This window comes from Dasypus novemcinctus, chromosome 4 (assembly GCF_030445035.2).
Source record: "Dasypus novemcinctus isolate mDasNov1 chromosome 4, mDasNov1.1.hap2, whole genome shotgun sequence".
NCBI lineage: Eukaryota > Metazoa > Chordata > Mammalia > Cingulata > Dasypodidae > Dasypus > Dasypus novemcinctus.
Genome location: NC_080676.1, coordinates 91,618,909 through 91,635,864, shown reverse-complemented (window position 1 = coordinate 91,635,864; position 16,956 = coordinate 91,618,909). Strand labels below are relative to the sequence as shown.

The 16,956-nt window shown below is 32.0% G+C and overlaps 2 pseudogenes; one reads left to right on the top strand and one right to left on the bottom strand.

Annotated features, from left to right (window-relative positions):
• Window positions 1-8,479: 8,479 nt before the first annotated feature.
• On the bottom strand, window positions 8,480-9,023 carry LOC101414365 (WASH complex subunit 3 pseudogene; annotated as a pseudogene).
• Window positions 9,024-10,631: 1,608 nt separating this feature from the next.
• On the top strand, window positions 10,632-14,916 carry LOC105745970 (dnaJ homolog subfamily B member 6-like; annotated as a pseudogene).
• The last annotated feature ends 2,040 nt before the right edge of the window (window positions 14,917-16,956 follow it).

Sequence of the window (16,956 nt, the reverse complement as noted above, 5' to 3'; positions counted from 1 at the left end):
TTTTGTAAAATAGTAACAAAGCTAGAGGGCATACACTACCAGATTACAAATCTTTCTATAAAGCTATAGTAATCAAGACAGTGTGCTCTTGGCATAAGGATAAACACATAGATTACAACAATGCAATAATTAGTTCAGAAATAGATCCCCACATATCTGCTCAACTGATTTTGACAGAGGTTTTAAAGTAATTCAACAGGGAAAAAGAGTCTTTTCAGCGAGTATTGCAAGAACAAATGGATAATCTCATGGGAAAAAAATGAACCTCAAACCCTTATCTCACACAACACACAAATATTAATTTGACATAGCTCATTGGCCTACAGTAAAAGCTAAAGTTATAAAACTTCTGGACAAAAGCATAGGTAGGCAAAGCTTCTTTAGACAAAACACTAAAATCACTAAAATAAAAGGCAAAATTGGTAAAAAAAAAAATGCTTATCAAAAGACTTCATTGTGAGAATGAAAGCCTCAACCTGAGAGAAAACATTCATATATTTTTCTGACAAAGATTGTATCCAGAATAAGTGTGTGTATTTGTGTGTGCATATGAAATCACAGGAAGACAAACAAATCAATGAAATGAAAAATTATCAAAAGACTTGAACAGATATTTCACAAAAAAAGATATATGAATCACAAGTAAGCATTGAAAAGGTGTGCAACATCATTAGTTACCAGGAATATCCAAATAAAAATCACAATGATACAATTTTCCACCTAATAAAAAGGATAACATTAAAAAAAAAACTTATAACAACACATGTGTCAAGGATGTGGAAAAACTTGGATACTCAAGCTTTGCAGATTGGAATTTAAAATGATAACATCACTTAGGAAAACTGGCAGTTTCTTACAAAGATAAGAATATACCTATCATATGACCCAATGATTCTATTTCTAGATATTTACCCAAGACATGTGAAAACATTTGTCCATAAGATTTGTACATAAATATTCATGTAGCTTTATTCACAAGAGCCAGAAATTGAAAACAATCCAGATGATTATTAGTGGGCAAATTAATAAAAAATTTTCCTAAATTCATTGAATGCAATAACCAATTATAAGAAACAAAGTGCTGAATGGATGAATCTCAAAATAAATATTGTATTGTAGGAAAGAACCCAGATACAAATAAATTTATAATCTATAAATTCATTTATATGAAATGTGAGAAAATCCAAATAATCTTTAGTAAAAGAAAGCAGACCAGTGATTTCCAGGGCCTGGGATGGGGAGCATTGACAGCAAAGAGACACCTAGTAAGCTTTTTGGGATAGTATCAAAGCTTTGTGATAATAGTTTCATAGTTGTAAATATTATTCAAAATCATTAATTACACATGATAAATTATATCTCAGTAAAGTTATCTTTAAAAAAGATGACAAAAAGCACATGATAAAAATTAATCAGAATGTACAATGCTAAAATATTATGGAACAATCTTAGGAGTGATTACTTTAGAAATAAAACATTGTCCAATAAAAACAATTGTCCAAAAGACTTTTTAAGAATCTGAAGTCATTAAAGAAAAAGGAATACACAAAATGAAAAAAAGATTTTTAAGAGGAATTAGACAATGAAAGATAGAATTATTCACACTAACAGAAACTTAGGTACTTTTCCATGTAAACAATGACTAAAATTATGAGGTGCAAAAATAAATCTTACTATAAAGAAAAAAATGGTAGTATTCCAAGTGTTCCCAGGAAATGATGTTTGATGTTTTTAGTAAGTAATGAAATTTAGAACAGGCTTGAGAGAATATGTTCCTGATATATCACCCCAAAATGTCTTTTCAATAAAAAAGACGTATGGCATTAATTATGTGATACCTTTGTGAAAGGCACATGTTAATTTTCATGTGAAATAAACTGCATAAAATATTTTTATGACTATCACCATAATAACATCTCCAAGGTACTTGTTCAGCCCAGAAATATCTTCAAATTTTATGTCACTTGTAGCAGGCTGAATCAAAGAAGTTATCACATTAGGAATACTAGCTCTTTTTCTTTAATATCAGCAGGGAAGATGAAAAGGAAATAAAATTGCATTCAAAAAATTCAAAATTTCTGAATTTTTCTAGAGTCACAAATAAAGAAGTGGACAATGACTTCTTTTCAGTAATTTTTTGTTAGATTATTTAAAGCTAAAGCAGTGACCTTGGAGTTGTCAGTCAAAAAGAATTTTGCATGACTTCTAGCGAGTTCAGTATTTCTGCCCCTGTCTCAAACTGGGTGTAAGATTTGCCTGCTCTTTCTGGCTACAACTAGTACTTGAGGATCCAGTTAACGTTATAACTCCCAAATGTATCTAAAGCTAATAAGTAGATGAATCTTTGGACATAGGTTCAGATTTCTTCATTGGAGTTCTTTCCCTCATAGCCATGTTTTGTGAATATCTGCTTTTGGGGTTCTGGGCTCTGCTTTTTTGCGTGGATTTCTAATACCTAGTAGTGCTCTGCTTCTTAAGCTGTTTTCTCTGGACTCCAGCCCTGGTGATGTGGTTCAGGGATCCACAGTAGCTGAGTAATTCACAGGAGTCCTGCTTTGGGCCTTGCCTGGATAACCCACTTCATGGCTTAAGAAAACATCTGTTAAATTTAGCATAGGATGTTTTTAAATCACTAGTTGAGAATAAGACTCCTCTGCTTTGTAAAAATGTAAATGAAAAGGAAACAGAGTTTAAAGTATGCATGATAAAAATAAATAAATAAAAAGTGACAGAAAGACCACAGTAAAAAGCTAGTAGCCTCTTGCCTCATTTCTTTATCCCCCAGTCCCTTTCCATCCTTCTTTTGCTTGCTAATTCTCTAAATATAAATGATAGGCTAATAATATTATCTATTGATCATTCAGATATTGTTTATTGACTTTATGATAAAGGAAGATATTTCATTTCTATAGCCTCTTATCTACCATTTTCACCATTCTTTATAGTTATGTGATGATTTTTTAGTTTATTTAAAAGTTACTTTTTCCTTTAGTTTTTGAATTTATGCCACACTTTTTCCTTCTTTCCTTAATTTCTGTTAACTGTAGTTTTACTTTATTAACACTTCCCACTACCCTGTCCTTATCCTCTTGAATGTCCCAACTTTTGTCGGCTTTCACATTACATTTTCCAAAATAAATAATATGTATATTTTTTTCTTAAACCCTATTTAAACATCCTTGTTTAATATAGAGGCCAATCTTAAATGTTAAAAAGCAAGCAAGAGCATTACTCAGTTGTAAGTAGAGCCATGGTTTCCATTTCATTTTCTATAGGTTCATTGCAACAACTTTGTGCCACTGAAAAGAACATGTTACTGGTGTCATTTTAATCAAAGTTTCTTACATTCTATCAGTTGCTCAAAATTATGCCAATTTATTTTGTTTCATATTTGGGTCACATCATTTTTGTAGATTTTGTTATTTCCTGAGATTTTTAATTGCTTTTGGTTTCATATTTTTAAGAGTCTTCATTTTGTGGCAAAAATTAGTTTCTTACCCAGTGTATTGGTTAAGATGTAGTCTATTCTTGAAGACTTCTATTTTGAAGCAATTGATTCCTATTCTAACTTGGATTGTTACTCTTACCATAGTTTCCACTCCTTTAGTCTTCACACTTGTTTTACTGGAGACTATTACCAAGCACCTACCTCAGAGAGTATGCATAAAGCAGGATTCTTAAAGGTTTTGTGCCATGGACCCCTTTGCCAGTCAGGTGAAAACCTCGGAGCCCTTACCAAGTCCACACTATACTGTGTATTATTTAATAAATATATCACACCTGCATCAACATGTCCCCACAAGAATAATGTTTTTTTGAATTTCAATTCAAGCTCATGGACCTCCTGAAATCTTTCCACAGACCCTCCGTGGACCCTGGTTAAGAACCACTGGCATAGAGTGTGCCCTTTCTGAATCATTGCATGTCTAACAGTATCAATTCAGCCAGAAATAGAATTTGTTGGAATTCTTTTTTTCCCCAAAACGTTGAAGGTTTTGCTTTCCTGGACCCTGTCATCCACTGTTCCCAAAAAGAACACTGTCCTTTGATCCTGGTGTGATTCTACTTTTTTTTTTTTTCCCATTTCTTCTCTTTCTCTCCCTTTCTCTCCATCCCCCCTTCCTCCCTCCCACCTTCCCTGCCTTTCTTTTTGATACGTTGCTTGTTTTTTAAAATTATTTTTCTTTCTCTGGAGGCCTTTGGTGGTTTTTTCTGAAATTTCACAGTTGTGCATCTAAGTTCGGAGTCTTTTTCCTTTCATCCCACATAGTGCTCAGTGGTCGCTTTCAATGGGAGCATTAATGTTTCTTTGTAACTTCTTCTTGTATTCCTGTGATAACTTGTTCTCCTACAATTTCCTTTCTAGAGTGCCTATTAACCAGAGATTGATTGTCTACTAGTTGTTCTGTTTATGCTTTAAGTAATTTATACATAAAATATAGGTCAAGGTTTTTAATTGGTTTGCTCTGATTTTCTACATATCTGTATAATATATCTAAATCAGTTTGAGCTATCAAATTTTTAAGATAGTATATTAAAGTCTTCAGTAATCATCAATCAATAAAATTATTCTTTATAAATGTTTCAGTTGCTGTTATAGTTTTAGGCTGCATAGATGTATTTAATGGTCATATCTCCCAATTCTATCATTCTTTTGTTGCATATAAATTATATCTTTTTAAGCATCATGATGAATTTTGTTTTAAATTATATTTTGTCATAAATGAATATTGTTTTTGTAGTTTTCTTTTGATTCACATTTGCCTGTTAGTATACGCATTTTCCATTATTTTATATTTGACCTTTTTTTCCCTTTATTTTCTATTGGATTACTTTTCAATCCAATCTGAGACACTCCATCTTTTAATTTATCCATTGTATTGCTATTATATTAGTACTTATTTTTGTCATCTTATCACTTGTTTTCTTGTTTCTTGCTTTACTTTGGATAGACTTCGCTTTCTGGAGACTCCTGGTACTTTTGACTTATGAAAAATTTCTGTTTATTTACGTCTATTGATTTATCAAACTTTATCCCCTAACAAGATAATTCTTTACCACAACTCAATAGCCTTTTATCTTTGCCCCAACCCTATCCAAAATGTTGATATTGTCTGAAATTTCAACATTCAGATGGTATGTATTCACTAAAAATTTGTTTGTGTGCTTTTTAGATCATAGTAAATCTTCCAAAGAAATTGGCTTGCTCTCATTTTCCTAATCCTTTATGTAGTTTTTGTCTGAAGCAGTCACAATGAAAATGATGTGAAACAGTCAAATTATGAAGTAAAGGTAAAAATGCAGTACTTGAAATGGATTGAAAGTGTGAAAAAAAAAAGAAAAAAAAGAGGATATCACTAAAAGTTTTGGCCTCTATAACTGAAGAGTTGCCAGTTGCTGAACTGTATAATACTTGTGAAAGTAGAAGGATTTTGGAAGATGATCAGTTCATTTTGGCATGTTAAGTTTGAGAAGCTCATTAGACATCCAAGTGGATACATTAAAGAGGCAATTACATCAATAAGTCTTAAATTCAGGGGGAAAGTCTGGGTGGAGAATTAAATTTGCAATCCATAAGCAGACAGATGGCACTGAAAGCTGTAAGACTAAATGAGGCCGCTAATGAAATAAGTGTATGAAGAAAAGAAAACTAGTCCAAGAACTGAATCCTGGGGCATTCCAGTGTTTATTGGTTAGGATCATAAGGAAGAAGCATGAAAATGAACCTGAGAATGAGATAGAAAGAGTCCTGGGAGTCAAGTGAAGGAAGTAGTTTCATGAGAATGGAGTGATAAAAATACTATCAAAATCTATGGATGGGTTAAGAGTAGGAAGATTTAGAATTGTTAGCTGTAGAACAGTTTTAATAGGGAAACAGGAGTGCTACAGGCTTGAGAGAAAGAGAGAAGAGGAAGTGGAGAGGAAGAGACAAAAAGTCTTATATTGATAGTTTTTTTTAAAGACATAAAACATGAAATACAAATATAAATATATTTGTATTGCAATAGCAGGGTTGTAGTAGAGAGGGATAAATTGTTTCAGTGTTTGCCAGGGGATGATTGCTGGATCATTGTTCTTGAGTAAGTAAGCAGGAAATAGACCTGATTAATGAGAGAGGTAGTTGGCCTTGGTTCGAAGCATAGAAAGGTGAATTTATTAATTTGTTTATTTTTGTTTGTTTATTTAATGATAATAGAAGGGACTATCAAATACAGATAGGTAGATGGTGGATATTTTGGGGGGGTCATGTAATGTTCTATTCTAATTACTAATTTTTTTCAGAGAAATGTGAAGCATGGCCATCATTCAAGAGGAGGTTTTTGATATTTGAGGAGAGAAGACATGACATGCACATGTAGAAAACTGGGAGAGACTCTAGAACAAAATAATCACTTACACAAAGGTAAGTTTACATAGCAAATTTTCCCTATTCCATAGAATTCTCTTTCTTTCAAAGTATGCTTTGTTATACCAACTACTTATGTATGCAAATACATGAGGTAAGTATTCAAATCACATCCCCTCTTTTGCTAGAACCCCTAACAACCAGCATTTTGTAGTTTGGGGTTTAAATATAAGTTTTGAATTCTTTAAGTTGACTCCTAAAACTCAGATATACTCATTATTAATTAATTCAACCCTACCCTCACCAAAAGGTGACAAAGGCAAATTAGAAACCATGGGTAAGTTGTGCTACTGTGAGAAATGCAACTCTTCTACTCAAATCAAGTCAACAATGGCAAATGCAAATAACAATTTTCATTTTTACTGCACTATTCTCCATTCATTTCTTTAATATTCTCTTTTTGACCCAATTAGTCATAACTCTTATTAAGTCCATTATGCCTATAAAATTCTTTTTATGGGATTCAAAAATAAAACATGATTATGCTAACATTGAGTTTTAATTCTTATGAACAAAAGCAATCCATAGGTAGTATAACCCATAGAATTGCAAGAGAAATGTTTTCTGCATGTAAATTTAAAAAAATCTACCAGAAAGTGGGGGTTCCAAAATAGAATACAATCTGTAATAAGTAAATCTAACTATATTAAAAGTGAATAGTAAACACGAATGAAGAAGAAAATGATTAATCAAAGTGCCTTTGGAAAACAGTATTTTAATTATTACTATAAGGCTAAAGGCAAAAAGAATGCCACATAAAAATTGTACTGTATTTGATAAATCTGTTTGTCATAGGGTTGTAGCTTACCCTTTCTGAAACTACTTTATATGTGCACTAGGGTTGAACCAAGTTCATGAACTCCACATAAAACCATGATAGATAGATTCAAAAATCAATATAGATGCATTCATATACACCTTTGAAAATACATACATTAACATTTTTCACTGAGAAGGGCCTAAAAGGATTGACACCATATAAAAAATGAACACATCTTAGAATTGTGATTTTGTTTCTTAAGATCATTCTCCAATAAGAGGAACTAGGACTCCTTGAAGAAGTGGTTTACTTGAGGGCTAGGGCAGGGAAAATACAAGATGAGCAAGCAACTTGTAGTTCCAACAAGTAAGAAAGGTTTTGAAAGAGGTTGGGAGCAGGTCAAAAGGGAAAAGAGCCAAGGTGAAAGAGGGTCCCTGTGGCCAAAATTGGAAAAATTTGAATAAGAAAGTAAACACCTGTATTAGATTATAACCATGAATTAAAATATTTATGATGTAAATAAAGAATAAATAAACTGAGAAGAGTCAGGATTTTCTTTGAGATAAATTCAATTAATAGATGTAGAAAGAATGAGGGATATAGAAAGTAACACTTTTTGCATGGAAGTTCTGATAAATGCTAAAAATAGTGGATGACAAGAATGCTTGCATTGTAAATGCTAGATTGCTTCAGCCCCTATTAAGTTCAGGTATTCCCTTGAATATAAAAGATAGACAGCTGATATGTTTTCATTAGTAAATATTGTTAGTCAGAAAATGGTGTCAGGTAATGCATACTTTTTTAATCTTTTATATTTATTTTTCACTTAGTATTTGTCAGGAATGGTTTTTGAAAGAACCCTCAATTCTGCTTAGGTGCTTTTTGGGAGAGTCCTCCTTTCCATAGTGTTCTGTTTAGAGGGAGTTAAGTATGTTTAATTCATAGGAAGATTTTTATATCTGAAAACTGTCAAATTAAGAATATAAACTTCTTATACCTTCCTGTTGCAGCAGATGAAAGGACAAAAAGACAACCCTTGAAATCATGTAATGCTGGTCATTTCACTTTTTTGTACCTTTTAAACATTCTGTTTATTAATTTCATTGTAAATATTTTTAAGGATACTTTGTATTTTGCTTCTGATCATGGTTCTATGATTTGGATGTCAACAACTTCCCTAACAATCACCAGTATGTTAAATTCTAAAGTCATGATCCCAGTACACGGAATTTATCTGTAATGCTGTTTTCAGTCTTTATGTGTATAGCAGTATTTTTTAAAAAGAATTACAAGAATTAAAATTAAAATATGGATTAATTCTGAGAAGTCCTGTTACATTCTCTAATAAAGCAGCAAGAATCCCGGTCTGGGTCTAGTCCTTCAGATATCATTTTGTTTTTTATTGCCATCATTGTAAAACTCATTTGAACCATTTTGGGATATCTGGCATATCTTGGATCTTTGGTTACAGTTAAGATAATTTCTACTGTTATTTCACTTTCCTGTAGTCCGGGGTCTGGTACACTGTTTTTGCTGTGATTGTTTTGAAGTGCCTTCAGAATGTGGCCCATTTGGGACACTAGTGACATTTACCGGAGATACTTCAAAGGTGACATCATCTAAGTCTGGGATAGATGACAACTTTACATCTAAAATATTGAGAGTTGTTTCACTTTGTTGCATACAAAGAGAAAGTTCTGCCAGTTTCTCCTTACGAACTGTAGAAAAGAAGTTGAGGAATCGTACTGTGTGTACCACAAATTGGTTTGGAAATGTCACTGTTCTTTTCTGTTGAATAGCTGGCATCTTGGTCAGCTCTATACACAATTCCATTAGAGGAAGCCTGTCTTTATCCATCTCCTCAGTGGATGGGGCAATCCCCCATATTTTCGCTGTAACATTTATATAATGTAAAGCATCTTTAAGAATAAAAAAGATTAAAAAATAGTGAAGTGGGTAGTTAAGGTTTGCTAATTTTGTGAATGAATGATGTTTAATATTTAATTTTAAATAGGGCACCTCTTATAAGTATAATTATATGCTATTAAAATTTTCTTCAGTTGTGATTCCAAGCACCTCTGAGGCCAAATATCTAAATTAATGTGTGAATATGTTTTTTTGTATATGTGTGCACATGCTTTTTCTTTCTTATATTAAGCCATGGAAAAACAGAGAAGAAATGATGACTTCTATTTAATATTATAAATGACATTTAACTCATTAATAAATGACAATACAAATAGAAATTTGCCAAATTTGTCCATGATAATCTGACCTCCCCCAGTATGACCAGCATTGACAAAAATTCTTAACTTTGAAATAGTAAGGAAGAACTTTGTTTTCTTGCTGTTCTGAAAGGTGGCTCATATTACATTTGAGATGAGTTGGAAATTAAAGCAAAGAGTAGCAGTAGAAGTTGACAGAGAAATCAATTTATAATTGACTTTCATGCCTATATGCTTAATATGTTTTTACAACATCAACAAAAGAACAAAATAAATAAAATTCTAAAAATACTTTCCCTGGAATGCTTTGATATACATAAATTTTGATAATAGAAACAAACTGCATTAAGTTTTGCATTCTTGAAGAAAGACTTCTTAGTTGATCAGATTCTTTCAATCAAACAGAGGAAGTGATAAAAACGTTATCATAAAAATCAAGTCTCAGGATTTTAAAAAAATTTAACTTGAATAAAGCTTGAAATGTAGAAGTAGAAAAAAATTAACATCTATAAATACCAAGATTGAAGATGTCATAGTCAAACTGACAACATCATTTCATTGGGAAATTCCCATATTATTTTAATTTTAAAGAAGGGTAACATTTTCACAATTGTATTAACCTATTTTAGTAGATAAAGTAGTAAGAGCAATAAAAAATAGAAGTCAAATTATTATTCCAAAATTTAACGGATCAATTCTTCCTAGCTAATGCAAACAATTTAATCGGCTTTTTGCATGTCAAAATGCTAAGAATCATGGACAATAATAACACAATGTGCCAAAAATCTAATTAAAATCTCTACAAATGAATTATTTACCAACCAAGGAGCATCCAGCAACAGAAAATGAGATATACTAAGTAAATTTTCTGGTTTTATTATCAGGTTTATTTCTTTTAAACACAAATTTAATTATTTTTCTGTACGCCTCAAAGCTATTGCATGGACAAGATTTTAAGTTATAGACAAAGAACTGGATCTCTGGATTTCTCATGGGTTTCAATTTCAAAACTTACAAATATTTCTTGAGCAATTTCTGGATTAGATTTTGCTTTTCAATGAAACTGTGGCTTCAAGAATAAAAGTGCTTTTAGGGTCTTTGAAATATTTGTGCCAACACAGCAATAATAAAGGCCAAAACATGGTAAGTTAACATATATGGATGAATTTCCATAGTACTATGGAGAAAACTGAAATTAGAAATGTGATATTTGCAAATACAAATCACATATCCTAGCAATATGAGAATAGGGCTGGTAGAAACAAATTCAGAAGGTCTGGACCAGTGTGTGCATGGCGAGCTCTTGGCCCTTAGTCAGTTGACCTGTTCTAAAGGGGTTAATGTTAATAGTAATCAGAACACAGTTTCCAAAGAAAGAAAGTTTCAAGAACAAATGGAGGAAACTGAGGATGATGGTTCCATGAAATTTTATTCATTCATTTATGCTTTCATATATTCTGCAATTAAATATAATTATCTTTGGCAGTATGATCTAAAACAGTATGATTTTAACTCTGAGGTTTTAAAAAACGCTTATCTCAAATCTAAAATTATGACTCAGGGGATTCTTGAAGATGGAAATTGTATAATACTACATTAAAAAGCAGGCATAAATTATTGCAAAAAGCCGATACATAGGGGAAAAATCAATAATTGATTATAGGAGTTATTTTAAGATGAAAGATAAGTGATTTTTTTTCTTTAACTTTTTCCTCTTTTTCCTTTCCTATTGTAAGCTCTTTCCTTCCTCCAGAAGTCATACTTCTCACTCATTCAGCAGCTATTACTCTGAAAGAAACTACTTGTTAGATGTAGTTTTCAACCCTGCCTGCATTTTAGAATCAACTGAGGAGTGTGCCCCACCCAGGGCAAATTAAATCAGAAGCTCCGGGAGAGGGAAGACTTGAAGTCTGTTTTTTAAAGAACTCCTCGGTAATTTTAATGTGCAGTCAGATTTGAAAAATTACCTCCTTAGATAGAACTAACTAGGTAAGTTAGAGAGTTTTTATCAATTAAACACCTTCCATGTACTAAGCTGTGGTCTTTCTTTTAGGGATCATGAGAGCATAAATTCTAAGCTGTGTTTTCAAGTTGCTTGCAAACTTCCTACAGTTGAAAAACTTAGGTATACAAAACAGTAACTTTAAAAGTCAGAGATGGTAGGTAGCCCTGTTAAGGCCTCACCTACTTGTTTAGTAGCAGTATAAAATAGTTTATGAGCGACTGACAAAGCAAATGATACAGGCTTACATTTCCTAATATCTCAGTTATACGCTGTACCACAAAAAATTTGCTATTAATAAAAAATATTTCACAAAGGTTTTAAATTGATTACTTTTTAATATATTAAAATGTCTATAATGTAATTTCACTCCATTGTAAAATGATATGGTTTCTGATGAGAATCAAAAGAGTTTCAGTAACAGAGAATAAGGTGCAGAAATTTCACATAGAAGCAGGTTGCATGAGTTCAAGTCCTAGTTTTCTGGTTTACTAGTTGTGTTTTCTTGTCAAGTCATTTAACCCATATGTGCCTTCATTTTCTCATCTGTAAAATGCGGAAAAATAATATTTATTTATTTAGTCAGGATTAAATGATTTAGAGTTCTTGACATGTGGCAAGTGCTGTGTGTTAACTATATTATTATGTCATAGGTTTTCAAGTGACACCATTTTGAAAGGCTACTAATAGTTTTTCATATGTTATGGTATTTTCATGTATGGCTCGTCAAAAATGTTCTGAAACATTTGTTCTATGTTGCTGCAAAATATTTTCAGGATATCAAAATAAGGATTTGCCCAAGGAGTAGGTTATGAATGCAAATGTCTCTCTTATCTTAGATAAAAATATACTGAGAATCACTGGCATAGACCCTAAAGAATTTGAGAAGGGAGAGAGGGGTATAAGCTGGAGAACTTTAGTGAATACTAATCAAAGAGAGAATGAGCTGAACTGGGCATTGTACTCATGTGGAACCTGTATAGTCAAGGAGTAAATGTGAAAAAAATGTGATATGAGTTGGACAAGGTGGGATAATTTTCCCAATTATGTTAGTCTAAATTTCTATTTTTTAACTTGGGAAAAAATTAGAAAGTACCCAAATTTCATAAGCACTTACAAGAAGAAGACAAGGCCTTGTTATATTTAATGTATGCCCAAATATCTCTTCACACCTGGATACATACTCCATTTGACAAAACATCACATTGCCACTCTCAGTGGCCATTTTGTGATGAGAAATTTGCTACTAATAATAGATTTCCTATATTATGACTTTCAAAAGAGCTTTCTTTATATTTAAAAATGTAAAAGGTATCATGATCATTACCATTTTTTTTTACCATAATAAGAAAATTATTCTCTGTTTAGCTGCCTGGAAGCTTGAATCTTATATTTTCCTAAAATATCATTTCTTTAATGCAGTGATTTTATATTGAAAGGAGCCCACTCAAGGACATCCAACATTAGGAGTTCTAGCCCTAACTTTAACTCCTCTACAGCATATAGATATTTAATTTTGAATAATTTACGAATTTCTTGGCTTCCTTATTTGAAAAATGGAGAGAAAAAAATTACAAAAATAACTCAGGATTATTGCAAAGGATCAAATCTATAGCACTCAAAGAAGCACTGTAAAATAATGAATGGTGTTACTGTGTGCATATTTTTTTCTCAGACTGTTAAGTTTAGAGCTAAGGATTTTCTATTATTTCTAATTTTGGTACCATTTTATACATAATAAATGCATTCCTCATTGTAACTATCATTCTATGAGTATCATCTGGGAAGGATCGTGACTTTTCTCTCTGTATCCCCAGCATCTAGGACAGTATGAAGTATATACCATATTTTTATGAAATGTCTCTGTTCGAGTACATGTTAAAATATGCAGTGTAGACTAGTAGATTAAACCCTAGAGGAGGAAGCAGAAAGATTGGATTTAAATCCCAGTTTTTCCATTTATTGGCTCAATGACTGTAGTAAAGACCTTAAACATTCTGAATCTTTATTATCCTCAACTTTAGGTTAAGGGCACTGGTATAACCTTGATAAAAACTATGGACTCCTTTCTCTAAAATTTAAACGGGCTCATTGACCTTGATCTAAAGAAATCCATTCATTAACCTCTTGTGCATATAATACTCATACCTTTGCATGATAAATATATATTGAGTACCTACTGTGTGACCAAAACTATGCAAGGCCAGGAAAAATAGGCATGGTCTCTGCTTTTATGGTGCTTATAATCTGTGGAGGATAAAGATATTTATAAACATAATCATATTAATGAATACGAACTGTCCTGAAGGGAAAAACATACTTCTCTGAGCATACTGAAAAATGATAATCTAAGACTTCTTGGAGTAAGTGAAAAAATAAACTGAGATTTTAGGAATAAGTAAAAGTTAATAGGCCGGAGTGTGAGTAGGAAAAGGGCAATCTAGGAAGAGGAATAGCATGTGGCAGAAGACAGAATTTGAAAAGGCTGCTATGGATAAAGAGCAGAAAACAAAAGAGAAAAGGATTTAAGATGAGAATGGAGGGGTAAGTGTTCTTTATATGATGTAGTAAAGATTTTGGTCTTTACCCTAAGAAAAACTGGGAAAAAAATCACTAAAGTTCTGGAATAGTTATATGCCAAAATTATATAGTATAGGTGATAAAAGAAATCAATGATGTGCTCTGAAAGCCTCAAAAATTCTTAAGTCTTGTTTCCTTATAAAATATTTTTGGAGAGAAAGGAAAGCTCGAGGAATCACTGCCACCGTCCCCACCAGCACCAACTATGTGGTACCTGAGAGGGGGCGTCATGTCCTCAGATATCATAAATTAGCACTGAAGTAGCATCCTGATAAAAATTCTGAGAATAAAGAAAAAGCAGAGAGAAAATTCAAGTAAGTAGCAGAGGCATATGAAATATCAGCAGATGCAAAAATCCGGGAAATGTTTGACAAATATGGCGAAGAAGGATTAAATGGTGTTGGTGGAAGTGGCAGTCATTTTCACAGTCTAATTTGAGAATGACTTTACATTCGATAATCCAGGCAGTGTCTTCAGGGAATTTTTGGTGGAAGGAACACTTTCATTTGACTTCTTCAACCCACTTGAGGAGTTTTTCAGAAAGTGAAGAGGTCTCCATGGAACCACAAGCAGGCGCATGGTATCATTTTTCTCTGCCATCAGTGGGTTTCCATCTTTTGGAGGTAAATTTTCTTCTTTTGATATAGGATTTACTTCATTTCATTTGCTGGGGCATGGAGACTTTGCTTCATTTTCTTCTAAGTCCTTGGCTATTATGTTAGTGGTAATAGGATGGGCAACTTCAAATCTATATCAACTTCTATTAAAACAGTTAATAACAGAAAAGTCACAACAAAGAGGAACTATTGAGTATGTTCAAGAAAGAATAAAAGTTTTAGAAGATGACCTGTTAAAGTCCTTAGCAATAAATGTAAGGACCAGCTACTATACTTGTATAAAATGTAATTCAAAGCAAGCATTTAACAGAAATGTTAAACTATAAGAAACACAATTTGAGGATTAACAGAAACATTTTTTTGAAGATTTCGCATGAACTCTACTTTCAGTATAACTGTACCTAATCTAAAGTATTTATAAACACTCATTGGAGCACCTATTTGTTATATGCTTGAGTTAATTGTTGGGACCACATTAGTAGGTCCTTTTTTTTTTTTGTCTTTAAAATTGTTGAAAATTTCTGTGTGTACTTTGCTTTTTCATTAAACTAAATCCAAGATGAACTGTGATTCTTTAGTAGTACTAGGACAAAATTGTACACTAGCACCAACATGGATCTTGCTCTTTCCATTTTACTTGAAATGTGAGCCAAGTAGTTTCAGTCTGCTGTGCAGTTAACATTACCAGGATGAATCGTCTACGAAAATATTTTTAAGTTTTTTTCAGTATTTAGTAGTAAAAGATATTAATACACTAATGGTGATAAATTTCTGGTTTAATATAAATTAAGGATTTTTCTAAATTTACATAAATGCTGCCAACTTAGTAAATTTTTACAGTTGTTTAAATATGTAATATTAAGCTTAGGTTTATAAAAAGTAAAGCTGGTAAACCGGGCCTTGTCATTTGCTTTAAAAAATTTAAATAAATGCTAATGAGTTTGGTGCAAAAAAAATATTTCCTATGCTGTTTTTCAATGGATTTCATTATAATAACTTAAAGTTAAGTTTATCTGAATATAAGTCATTTCTGTGAGCTTTTTGCCAACTCTAAAGTAGGAGGAAAACATTTTTATCTTCTAGAATGGGCATTGTCAAACTAGTAACTAAGGTAGGGGTTCTTAACAAGATGTCTGTGAGCCTGAATTGAAATTCAAAAAAACATTATTCTGGTGGGGATGTGTTGGTGCAGGTTTGATATATTTATTAAATAATATACACAGTATAATGTAGACTTAATAAAGGGTCTGTGGTGGTTTTTACCTGACTGCCAAAGGGGTCTGTGGAACAAAAAAGTTAAGAACCCCTGAACTAAGGGAAAGAGACCAGCAATTAAACAAAATAATTAAATAAATACAACTTTTTGTCAGCAGCCTCTGCTCCTGCAGACTATCTTATTTTCTGTAACTGGAGTTCTCTTTACCATATATCCATTATTGAAATGAATCCAAACATATTCATATATGGGAATGTTCACCAATTAAACCAATTAAATTAATACCTACTCAAACATTTCCCTTAGTTTGACTTCACAATTATACCAATTAGTTGTTCAACTTTTGGATAAAGTTCTTTTGTACACATACATATACCCATCTCTTTCTATCTATCATCTATCACTTATGTAATCTACGTAATCTATCATTTAGCTCCAGCTAGACAATCCAAAAAGATATTCAGAAAATACATGTTAATTAAAAATTGAAAATATAAAACTTGAAAATGATACATGATCCCTGGATGTCCAAGAATCTAAGGCTGAATAATCTCTGAAATCTTAGACAAAATATTATCAAACAAAAATTAGGATAGCAGTGATAGCAGTTTATACTTATTGAACACTTATGCATTAGGCACTATTCTAATTGATTTTATACATATATTTAGTCATCACACCAAAAAATATGAAGAAGGTACTTTATCACCACTCTTGAATGGAGAAAAATGTTGCACAGAAGGTAGACACTTGCTGAATGAAATTTAATTAAAAGGTGGAGGAGCTAGGCTTCAAATCAACATAATCTGATTTCAAAGCATGTAACACTGTACTGTGTTTTGGACTGGCAGAATTAGACAAGTTAAAATTAAACTTTAAAATGAATAATAATATGACTAGTATTTATAAGAGAGTGATTTGTATACCAAATGATTAGAAAGTTATTGGAAAGTGAATAAAGCCCTTGAATAATTTGTATAAATGACCATCCATGATTATATTTAAATACATTGGGACAATTTGAAATAAGACTGGAATAACCACATGCACACAATAATAATTCATAATTTTCAAAAATTAATACATAACCTAATTTCTGGTAAGCATATGAAAGAAGAAACTAATTTTATAAAATTTAGCTTCATTTTAT